Raw genomic sequence first — 13,468 nt, forward strand, 5'->3', positions numbered from 1 at the left:
AAGTGAATCCTTTCATTAGTTTGGGCTGTTTTCACTTGTCCTAATATTGGTTACAATTGTGTTATTTATCAACATTCGATTCTTATAGGTATAATTGATCCCTTAATGATCTATTATTATAATTATCATTTTATTGAAATTTATATCTATAATTTACCCTTAACCACTTGCTATCTACTCTAGCCTAAGATTCACACGATGGTCTAATCTAACCATAATACTTAGGATACAATTTTACCCTTCTTAACTAAGTTTTCAACCAATTTATATTAATGATATTCTATCCTAGCTATATTTACCACTAGGAAACGCCATCATGGCTCAAGGGCCTAAGGTGGGTACCCACTATCCCATTCTCCAAGGCATGATGGCGATGTGAGGGAAAGGGGATGCATTTACTAGCTGTTTCCAAAGCAATTTAAAATAGATCTTATCATTTCCCAAGAGATAGCGTTTAAGAGGATAGTGGGGCCATGTTTTTGACAAACGTGTTTGACTTCCTTACCTTCAAAGGATAATAGGCGCCAAACTTAGCCCTTGCAGCATGGTATAAATGTTATGTTTTTACTATCAAGTTCTCATAACATTGCTAGCCAAGGACACATCACCTATACATCTTGTTTTGGGCGCCAAGTAGTCTTAATCTCCTGTCTTAATGTTCCCCTTCTTACATTGGCGGCAAGAGTGTTAAAGGTTGCCTAGGGATTAGTCCCTGACATGGGGCAGTAACATGTCCCTTTCAAACAGAAGCATGATTTCCCTCATTTATTTTAAATTTTATTAGCCTTCCCTTTACTCATCGTCCAAGGCTCTAGGAGAACACTTTTATGTTGGCCCAAGGTGAGGCACTTGGGATTTGGGGCTTTCTTTTATGTCAGTGATGTATATATATATATTTTTGGTATTTTATATTTGTGTGAGATTTTTTCTTACATAGGTCACCTCTTTGTTTAATTATTAGCTATGTTTCCTAGACTTCTTATTGTAGCCTCTAAATTATTATGTGTATTTTCTTTTTGTCGCATTTTCTTAAAGAATGACACAAGGGTCACGGGTATAATGATGAGAAGCTCTCTTAAAATATTAAGAGCTAGCTAGTGTGGGAATTTCCCTTAAGTCAAGCTATTGATTTGTGCATATGATTCTAGGAATATTCTTTTTATTATAATATTGCTTTGTATTTTTGAGAATGAATTTGTTTCCTTTCCATACATTTTCCAGAGAACTAAAGTGCATCTACAGTGAACCTTTCTTATAGAATTTAAAGCTAAGTCCAAAAAGGAGGTATTTCCTTCTATGTCATCAAGGTGATGAATCAATGAGTTTTCTATTATCTATGTAGACTAGGGTTTCATTACTCTAGATTACTTAAATGCACCCAAAAGTTTATATTCCAATTACTAATCTTCCAATGGATAAACACATTCTCAAGAGAGGTTAACTTTATATTAAGCAAGATACATCTCCATCTAAGCATATATATAAACTATTCATAACTTGATACTTCCATTGCATCACAATTCATAATAGAGAACCATAAATTGAATGCATTTTTAAAACTAATATTCAAAACATAATAATGACTGTTTCTAAACAAGAAACTCCCTCATATATGATTGAGAAGATAATCAAGTATTCTAATTGATACTAAGAACATAAAGATAGAGACTTATAATGAAAATAGTCATGAGAACCTTCAAATTACTTCCTTTTCTCCCATTAACTCATACCCCACAGTAGTATATACAAAATGAAGATATTCTTTTTTAAGCCCAAAACAAAACAAAAGAATAGAAACTATACTTTCACAAATACAATATTTGATGCCATGAAAGACAATATCTCCTTTCAGAAAAATGACATATCCCTTCTTCTTTACTATGCAATCATTCATTGCAACTATATGAACAATATGAAGAGTTCTCCATTACAGCAAAATGACAAGTTTTGTCTTCAAGAAATGTCCATAAGATGGTTATTCCAAGCTTGTTTCCATTGCTCCCTTGAGCACAAAATCTGCAAATACATCACAAATAGACAACAAGGACCATGGGTGCTTTCCACCCAACCATAGGTCTCAAAGAGACCACCCCCGTGCTAGGGGAACAAGGCTCAAACCGGGTTACATACATCACAAAATTTTGCATGAAGACAGAACACAAAACACAATCAACACCCTTCCATGGCTTGCACAATGATTCACCATTGGAATCATAAAACGTTGGGTGAAGGTGGGCTCTTCAAGGGGAGAAATTTTAACATCATAAGTACCATATTGCCAATGCATTTTTCCTCTCAAGGCCACCACAACATAAACGACATATTGTCACTGCATTGCCTCTCAAGGCCTCCAAAACAACCATCTTTTCCTCATCCACCAAACCTCCTTGTACCTCCCAAACAACAAGATTCATGGCCATGAAGGAGCCCATGCTCCATAATAATAGCCTCATCATGAGGTAAAAAAAAAATTTTCTTTCTCACCTACAATGTCAAGCCCAACTTATGCCCTTCACTCAAGGCTTCTCTACCCTCCCAAGGGTGAGTGAAGCCTTCACACCCATAATCACAATCAACACTCACATTCAAACAAGAACAAAAACAAAAAAAATGAAGAACAACAAAACAAAACCAAGAAAGGATCTCCAAAAGCACAAAACACATTCTCTTTCCATTCCAACAAAAACAAAACCAAGAAGGTGAACCAAGAAATTTACAAGAACATCACACATTCTCACATTGTCACAATACATAATCAATGCTCATAATGCAACAAGAACACCACACTTTCACACAATACCCAAAAATCCATATCACAAGATTTACAATGCAAATGCATACTCTATTAATGAACTCTCACACTTGCAAATTTGTTTAACCATGCTAAAAGCAAGAAATGAGAAAGAAACAAGTTTTGAGACACCAACCTTGGTCCAAGCTATGGTAAGGATAGTTGTAGTAGAGCTCCCTTATTCTCCCTCCAAAACCTAACAGTCTCTAAAATTAGAGAGTGGGTAGACACCCCACTAGTTTGGCCAAGACCCTCTAATAAAGCCTCCTCACTAACTTATTTTAGAAAAAACACTAAGCCACTACTTCTTACAAACTTGTCTCCTCCAACTTTTCTATTTTTGACTAAGTGGGAACATGGATATGACAACTCCAAATTCGAATTGATGGAAGAATGCATGGGTAAAGGGGCTCCCTAGGCTATCTAGGCACCCACATGATAAAAAATAGGTCCTTGACATGATGTACTATCATATGGGTAACTTATTTTCACCTAAAAGACACTTAGGGACCACCTAATGACCCCTAAAAATCCTAGCCAAGTCCAAATTCGAATTTCCTTTGATTGAGACTCCTCATGGCATTTTTTTCTATGTGAGGTTAACTTGGGTACAACATTGGGGTTAGGTTTAGGTTAGGTTACTTCTTGCCAAACCTTGAATGACATGGCATCTCTACATGGACAACACAAGTGTCAAATGAAACACACAAAACAACACATTACATTAAAAGTGACTTAACTCCAATAATGCATGAACTAAGCTATTACACACATATAAATTCACATATACAAAATAAAACACATTACAATGAGGTTTGAATCTTTTCCACTGATTCAACCTTGGCTTTGTCATATTTGTAGTAGTTTGAGCCTTAATTCCCCTTCAAACCCATGGTCAAATTCCTGCACACTAAACTCAAGCATCAGTAGTCCTAGAAAATCATGTAAATAATAAGTACATAAGTGAAATAAACATTATCTCATTCAACATTAGACTTGCATATATTTCATCATCTCAATTTAACTTTCCCTTTCTCAATTATTTCAAATATAACCTTCAAAATATTAAAATATTAAAACTTACATATCACATTTTGACATTTGAGTTCCATACCTCATTCTTTTAATTAAATTACCTTTTCTTATAATTTCCATGTAAAATGCTCAAAATACTATAACATCAAACTTTACTTATCAACATAACATGGTCACTTTAATATTCTGAATAACTTCATAGTCTCTTTTTTATTTTTTTATTTTTTTATCATTGCAACAAGATACTAAATTTCATGACTATTGAATCCCTAGGTATGCGGGTTAGGCTTCAATGCATAACAAAATTTATTTATTTTTTAACTCTAATTTCCACTTAAACATTACATTCTTACATTAAAAGCATTTATACCATTCAATTTCTATTAAAGAAATGTCAATAGCTTAAAACATGAATAGAATCATTAAATGCATCAATTAGGTCATAATATGTAGACGTAATTGCGGATCATCAAAATGCAGATAACATAACCCTACAGTCTTAGAAGTGTATCAATACATGGGATTAAAAATCAACGTAATACAATTATCTCATTGGTACTATGACGGATTGGGTGAGGCCTCACAAGCAGAGACACAGATTGGCAAAGAGAAGGGGCTAAATTAGCTCAAACTTTCACTATGGGAGAATGATAAAGGGAGGTCAGATGCACAAGAGGAAGTAAGCTTAAGACGATCCAGGATTTGGGGGAGGACGAAGGAGTGGAGTACTATAAAAGGAAACCAAGAGGAGGGGAGGAATGATGGGAAGAGAAAGTGGTTTGGATGGGGGATAATGGAGATGAAGGGAATTCATGGAAGCAGGTTGAGTGGGAAGAGACTTCAAAGAGAAGTACTACCACGTAGTTGAGCATGAGATTTAATATATAGGAATGTTGGTTAATTCCCAAGGCTACCAAGAACAGCAAGGCCTGTTCACCAACGTTCCAGAGGACTGAGGAACTGACTAAAAAAAAAACACACAAGGATTGCCCCAACATCTCACATGAATCCTAGAGGAAGCAGCATGGAACCAACACTAGGTAACCCACAAGCAGAAAAGGAAACAAAAAAAAGACTTGATCAAGACCTGACACGTAGATTGCCACAGTCACAGTATACCATGATATGGAAGATCGTGGCAACCTTGAGGAAGGAACAAAAAGCGTGCAGGGAAAAGATACGTCAAGACCCAAAGGGAAAAGTCCAAAGCAAAAGAAAGCGAAAATCCAAAAGAGAACCATTTGCCAATGAGATGTGTAGGACAAGGTACTAATAGACCAAGATCAGATAGGAGGAAAGCTATATCCTACAAGGATCTATTGGAGAGCACCTAAGTTGAGGGATCAGGAGGAGTGATGCATTTGGCAAGCTGAACAAAGAAGGATAACATGTTGGTGATAGGAGATCAAGCTAAAGGATGCATTGGAATAGCTAACCAAGAGTTGTGTGATGTGTGCAAGATTTTGATCAAGGATGAACTAACACGAAAGCGGGAATAGAGACAATGATACTAAGCGAAAGAGGATGGACAAGCTGACAGACCAAGAGTTGTTACAAGTGTACAAAGTTGTTTTTTTTGGTTTTGGTGAGATGGGAATGTGTTTGAAGGTTGGGATGATCGAGAGGGGTAGTCAGGGTATCGGGGTGGGCTATAAGGGGCGAAGAGGGGGCTAGAAAGGGTCATTTGCAGTCAAATTGAGGAGGAGAGGAGGCATAGAGGTGACAGAGGGTAGCAGGGGGAGATGAAGGGGGATTGTTGGCTGGGGGAGGAGATGATGGATTGGCAGGCCAGTATGCCTCGCTAGAGCAGGCACACACAGTGATGAGCTAGCTACTCCATGATACGTAGCAGGAGAGCGATTAGCTTTAGGTAGAGTGGGACCAGTTTAGATAAGAGTAAGATACAGCCCAGGGGTAGGCAGACAAGGAAGGTGTGGAGGTGGGGAGGCTATAGACAGAGGTGGGCCGGGTGGAGGGGAGGTTGGATGTCGTGACTGTGGAGCGGTAGGGGGTGCAGGCAAGACTAGATGCCCTCCAGCAAGAGTGAGATAGGCTGGTGGTGGAGGTGGCGACCTTACGGGTGTAGGTGGCAATAGGAGTGGGTTTGGATGAGCTATGGAGACTATGAGTAGAGATGGAGGATTTGAGGGAGAGGGCTGGATTCTACCAGGGGAGGTACCATGCTACAGTGCTAGCATCGCAGATTGAGCATTATAGGTGACCAACTTAGTCAGGGACAATAGGTACCCACACAAGAATGCAGGGAGGAGGGGAGAGTGGATGGAGCACTAGGGGGGAGAGTACAGGTGGGTCCCAGCACACAGGGAATAGTCAGAGGGCAGGGCCAAGCTAGTGGTGTGGGATGAGAGAGGAGGCAGAGAGCTCTGGGACAGGGGGAGGACTGATGAGGCCACCACCTCCACCACCACCAGCGTTAGGGGCTAGGAGAGGGGCACAAGAGGAGACTAATGAGGCAAGGACAATGGGTTGATCATTGATGAGCATGCAACCTTTTGGGATACTAAGTATCATGTATATATCAGCTTTTTGAGACACATGGAGGTTTTGTGCGAGCTCAGACCCGTTTGTATGATATGGACATTTGTACATTGATGGACTATTATTCTTTCATTCTTTCATTGATATATAGATCTGATGATTCTTGTGATATATGTGTTTATGGACTGGGGATGTTATGTATAGTGGTTGATAGTGATGTTTTGATGGTATTGTTGATGATTGGTGATGTAGGATGCGATTTGTGCTATGATTTTATGATTGTGCTGACATTTTTTGATGCAGGATGTGAGTTTTGATGATATTGTATATATGATACAATATGATTTTGAGGTGATTTTGGCTATGATAGTTCAGATATGATGTGATGTGATTTGGTGTGATCCTTGATGACATGAGTTTCCTTATGATATTGTAGATGTGATGATGATGAGATTTGCTGTATGATAGATGTGATAGGTTTTTGATATGATCCTGATGATGTGATGTGGCTTATGATGGATGTGATGTGATCCCGGAAAATTGATTTCTTTGAAGAGTATTTGATATGATGTTGTATGATGATAAGTACAAAAAATAAGTGACAAATGTAATATGAACTACCAACTAAAGGATAAACAACAGATTTATGATATGGAAAATGAAAATAATGTCATGATATTTAGGATATGTTAACACAAACTAAAGATGGATGAAAGATTAAAAAGAATTTACAAAATAAAAGATGAAAATACAAAAAATGAAGTACAACTTAATGATGAACTACAATGCTAAAATGAAACCTAATCTAATAATGGATGACTATAATGCTAAAATGAATCATAATCTAATGATGAGTGACTATGCTAAAATGAATGATAATCTAATGATGAATGACTATGCTAAAATGAATGATAATCTAATGATGAATGACTATAATGCTAAAGCTTAGAGAGAACAGTAAATTTATGATATGCTAAAAAGAACACAAACTAAAAGATACACCTAAGATTTAAGCATGTGAGAATAACATAAAAAATCAAATGCAATGATATTCCGAGATATGGTAAAGGGATACAAGCTATGATAATACAACATACTAGATTATAGGAGATGCAAGATAAACAATGATGGTGGAATAGGATAACCAATGCTTGACTTATGATAGCGTTCTATGATATGAAAAGTGATCATAGGAGATACTGACACTAAGGAGAATAATGTTGGAAAAAGAGTGACCAACAAACTCATAGTCAGGAGGATAGCAGAGATTGTAGAGCTAGGATAGTAACTTATAATAGGGATCACATCATGATGAGAATGAATAAGAATTGATGTTCAAGGTTTGGAATCAAACGATTCTGAGGGTGGAAAAAGTGATAGTTCAAGGGAGAGGGGTGATGATAAGGAGGAGGATACTAGGGTTTCTAAAAATAAAAGTGAGGCGTAGGGGAAGCTTGAGCATGGGGTAATTCATGAGGAAGTACCACTATGTAGTGTGAACACTTTATTTGATATAGGATTGTTAGGGATTTTCCAAGGTTACAAAGAATTTCAAGGCCTTTTCCCCAAAATTCCATAGGATTGACTCAAACAGGCACGCAAGGATTGCCCTAGCATCACACATGAGTCTCGAAGAGATCAGTGTTGGAATGATGCTAGATGATCCACAAGAAAATGAGATTACTCAAGTGCATAATGTTTTATTGAAAGACGAAAACATGTTGAAAATATGCAAGGATAATATCAAACCAACTCACAAGTAGCAAAAGACTGTGATTGAAACCAACCTCCTTAGTTGCCCCAGTCAAAACACACCATGATATGAAATGATCATGGGGATCTTGAGGAGGAAACAATGAAAGATACGTGGAAACAATCAACCGAAAAGAAACAAAAAAAGATTCTGCAACATGAAAAAGTAACCTTTTGCCAAAGAGATCAATTGACGAGCTATTGACGGGTTGCAACAAGACCTGGATAGTATGTACAAGTATGACTAGTTAAGGACATGGGAACTTGTGACTAGATAGAAAAACATAGTAGTAGGTATATGCATGACGAGGGAAAGCTCAAGATGAGGAGATAGCATTGTTATAATACATGGTCTAGATATTGTTGTATTCACATAGGTATGGTACATGGGAGACAAGGGTTAGTGTAGGGGTATGAGACACATGTTATATGGGTTGTATATGATACATATGGTAAAGTACAAGGATAAAAATCATTTGATAGGGTAGATCTAGTAGAGTACAATGGTAGGATACATTGAGTATGATACACGAGATGCTATAATACAGGAATGAGGTGGTATGTTGCATAGTGCAAAGTGTTAGAGGATGATGTTGTGAAGCATGGTGAATAAAAATAAGGAACACCTTGGAAAAGCAGGAAAGATGAGTGATATATTATGGAGGGGTGATAAAGGGGTGTGTGTCAGTGATAGATAATGGAAGAGTTGTAGTACACCTGGCACCTATTTGCTAGGTTTTCACAAGGGACCTATCCAAGGTGCTTGAATTGCCAAGTTTTCACCATTGGACGCTTTATTTATTTTGTGCTTCTTTCCTTGATTTGCAAATTCTGTCCTTAGGTGTAGAATTTCTTGAGGTTAATAATGTTGGTAGGCTCATTTAGGATTTCACCTTCAAGGGTAGATAGTTGATAGGCTCCTGAGCCAAAAGATGCTGTGATCACATAAGGACCAAGCCAGGTGGGCTCGAACTTGCCTTTCTTTTCTCTGTCAGCTTGAACCTTCATATTCTCTTTAAAGACCATGTCACCTTCCTAAAAACTATGTGGATGGACTTTCCTATTGAAATTGCACTTGATGCGACTTTGATAGACCATGAGGTGGTCATAGGCCTGTTGCCTTTTTTCATCAAGTAGATCAAGTTGAGTAAGTCGAGCCACTATATATTCTTCATCAAATATCTGTCCTCGAAGAGAAATGAAAAGTGATGGGAGTTCAACCTCAATAGGTAGGACTGCTTTAGCACCATAGACCAGGGAGTATGGAGTTGTGTCAGTGGCTATATGGAATGAAGTGCAGTATGTCCATAGGGTGCGATTAATTTGCAAATGCCAATCACGACTGGAGTCATTGACAACTTTCTTGAGGATTTTGAGTAGGGTTTTATTAGTTGCCTCTGCTTGACCGTTACCTTGTGAGAAATACAGGCTAGAAAAGTGGTGGTGGATTGAAGGGAAGTGCACAATTCCTCCATATTCAGGTTTTCAAAATTACCTCTGTGGTCTATGAAAATGGTAGCTGGGATACCAAAGTGACATATGATATGATACAATATAAACTTGGACACCTGAACTTCTGTGGCAATAACAAGGGGAACTGCTTTGACCCACTTAGTGAAATAATTAGTGGTGGTGATTATCCACTTGTGCCCTTCTGAAGAAATTGGCGCAATAAGACCAACAAGATCAAATCTCCAGTAGGCAAAAGGCCGTGGTGGTGCTATGGGTTGCAAGTCCTATGCTGGAGCCCAGATTAAATTAGCATGTTGTTGACAAGGTAAACATCATTTCACAAATTCACATGCATCTTGTTCTAGAGTAGGCCAATAGTATCCAACCCGAAGGATCTACTTTGCTAGCACCATCCCGCTCGTGTGAGCACCACAAAGTCCAGTGTGTACCTCTTTGAGAGCCATCGCAGCCTCATTTTGATCTAAACATCAAGAGAGAGTATCATGATAACCACGACGATATAGGGTTTGGATGATGATAGTGTAATGGGAAGCTTTGCAAATAAGGTTTTGGCATTGGGTTTGTGTGAGGTGAGGAGATATGATACCATTTAGTAGGTAAGCATGAATTTCGTGGTACCATGGAGATTGGGGACCAACCAAGATACAAACCCGTATTGATTCACCATTCTCATATGCGGGTTTGTGCAACTGCTCAACCAAGAATTCATATTGAGTAGCTTCGTGTGGTATTTCCAGGAGAGAACCAATAGTAGCCATAGCATCAGCTGCCTTATTCTGGAGTCTAGGTATCTGTATGAACTGGATCTAAGTGAAATGCTCCTTTAATTGATTAACCAGATCCTTGTAAGGTAGTAACTTGTCATCCTTGGTTTGATATTCATTCAAAGCTTGTTTGATGATAAGCTGAGAATCACCATAGACCTGAAGCTCTGTGATATTCCATTCAATGACAATTTTTAATCCCATGATAAGGGCCTCATACTCTACAATGTTATTGGTACACCAGAATTGTAGCTTGAAAGATTTAGGAATATAATCACCTTGAGGTTTAATCAAAAGTATGCCCGCATTGGAGCCATGAGATGTGTAGGAGCCATCAAAATATAGCTTCCAGAGTGATTGTTTTTCTATCAAATAGAGGTATTTTTCTGGAAATTCCATGATGAGTGGGTGATCTGCAATTAAAGGTGCATCAGCCAAGTGATCTATAATAGCCTGGCCTTTGATGGCCTTTCTGTCAACATATTGAATGTCAAACTCACTAAGAACCATAACCCATTTTTCCAGGCATCCGGTGAGTACTGTACGAGAGAGCATATATTTCAATGGATCAATCTTTGATATTAGTTGTACAGTATGACTCAACATGTAGTGACGTAGCTTTTGGGTGGAAAACACCACTACTAAGCATGCCTTCTCCATTAGTGTGTAGTTGAGCTCATAGCCCACTAATGTTCAACTGATGTAATATATGGCTTGTTCCTTTCCTACATCATCAAGTTGTGCTAGCAGAGCCCCTAATGTTGTGGGAGTGGTTGTGATGTACAATATGAGGGGGCACCCTGCAACTGGAGGAACCAAAATAGGTGGATTAGCTAAGTATTGCTTGATGAGTTCAAAATTGCACTGGCAAGCTAAGTCCCATTTGAAATTCTGATCTTTCTTAAGTAGGTGAGTGAAGGTTGACACTTATCAGCAAGTTGAGAAATGAACTGTCAGATCGATTGGAGTTTTCCTTGCAAAGAATGAAGGTGTCTGAGTGTCTTAGGGGGAGCCATATCCATGATGGCTTTGACCTTCTTAGGGTCAATCTCAATACCGCGCTGTGACAAAATGAAGCCTGGGAGCTTTCCTGAAGTGACACCAAAGACACAATTCTTTGGATTTAGCATGAGATGATATTCTGCCAGTCAGTTGAACACTTCCTCGAGGTGAGATAACTGATTCAAAGCATTGAGAGATTTGACTAGAATATCATCCATGTAATCCTCAAGTATCTTATGGATTAGGTCATGGAAGATGACCGTCATCGTGCACTGATAGGTTGCCCCAGCGTTCTTTAACCCAAATGGCATCATATTGTAGCAGAATGTGCCCCAAGGTGTAGTAAACATTGTCTTATGCTGATCTTCTTCTACTATACGAATCTGATTATAGCCAGAGAAACCATCCATTAGTGACAAGAGTTCATGACCTGTGGTAAGATCCACAATCATGTTGATATTTGGCAATGGAAAGTCATCCTTCGGACAAGCTTTATTAAGATCCTAGAAATTGGTGCAAATTCTGATATCACCAGAGGGCTTGGTAATAGGTACCATATTAGAAATCCATTTAGAATAATCTATTGATTGAATGATTTTGGCCTCTAACAACTTCTCTAGCTCTGCTTTGACTAATAAAGCCACTTTGGGGGTGCATTTTTTGAAGTTTCTACTTGATGGGCTTGGCCCCTAGGTCCACTGCCAGATGGTGTACAACTAGTTTGGGGTCCAACCCTGGCATATCCTGATATGACCATGCAAAGCAGCCTATATTTTCGCAGAGAACTTCAAGAAGAAGATCTGCTTGTTCAGGTGGTAGAGAGACTGTGATGTATGTGATATGTGGTATCTCTGTCAGACTGATATTTAGAGGCCGAGTTTCTTTTGTCAAAATTGAAGATATAGGAGGTCGATGCTCATGTGGGGGGAGGATGAAATCTCCATCCTCAGGTGCCTCTGAGAGGTTTTCACCATTGGATATGTCCTTTATTTTTGTTTCATTTTTTGAGTCACCCAATGGTGCTCCAGAGGAGTTTTCACCATGGGATATTTTTCTTTTATCTCTTTGCTTTTTTGTTTCTTTTAGAATTTCATTTTTGCGACTAGAGATTTCCTCCTCCCCGAAGTAACCTACAAGATCCAGCTTGTAGACATATGCCGATGGTGGAGGCGACCGTTTATGTGGTGTTTTTGCCCCCATGAATCAAAGGAGTGTGTGCTCAGTCGAGAACTCATCAACATGAACGACACTTGGTTGGTCCCAATCTATGAGTTTGTGGTGAGCAAGGGGGAGGTCTATGAAATTCAAGGATAATTGGTAGAGCACACAGGCTCCAAGGATTATTTTGTCAAGGAAAATATTGTCATAAGCATTCTTTTCAACTTCCTCAGGGATGTCTTCAACCTCAACGAGAGTGTTTTGGATGTTCTTAAAGGCATGGCCTTCTGTTGTAGTGCCCCCAGTTGCAGGGAGTCCATAACCCAAGCCTTTGGTTTTTTGCCCTTGGTGTGCTTCTATAAGCTGTCTCATACTTGATTCCTAGCAGCCTAAACCACCTCCTTGATAATCCCATTGCTTTGTGGCCAAGCGATGTGACCAGGGATATTTCTGTTTAAAGTGATCAAGAAGTGCTTCACTTTTAGGAGGTGGCTCTTTGTATAACCATGTTTTAATGTCTGGTGTATTTTCTGCTCCATCAAGGATTCCTTTGGTGAAAAAAGTGGTAGGGCCCAACTGGTGAAGTTGAGAGGTGGTTTCTAGTATAGGCCCTTGATGTATTGGGCATCCTTGAGTATGTGGGTCAAGTGGTAGAGTGCCAATAGCAAAAGCATCTGTGAGACTATACTCACCACAACCTTGGTAGTTGATCTTAATTATGGAGAGAGTGGAGGCTAAAATGGTGTTTGGATCATGGCAAGTGCCAAAGGAACTAGCTGTGGTGGTGCCAATTTTGATCCTAGGATAGTGATTGGTGTATGAAGCTTCAATCGCATTGCAATAAGCAAAGGGTTCATGATCTGCATGGATGGTTATCTCAGTGCCATTATGCAAAAATTTGATGCACTGATGATATGTAGATGGAATGACCTTCATGGCATGAATCCATGGACAACCGAGGAGGATGTTATACGGAAGATTAAGATCAACTACA

This window comes from Cupressus sempervirens, chromosome 8 (assembly GCF_028749045.1).
Source record: "Cupressus sempervirens isolate cs-2001-9-10 chromosome 8, ASM2874904v1, whole genome shotgun sequence".
Taxonomy (NCBI): Eukaryota; Viridiplantae; Streptophyta; class Pinopsida; order Cupressales; family Cupressaceae; genus Cupressus; species Cupressus sempervirens.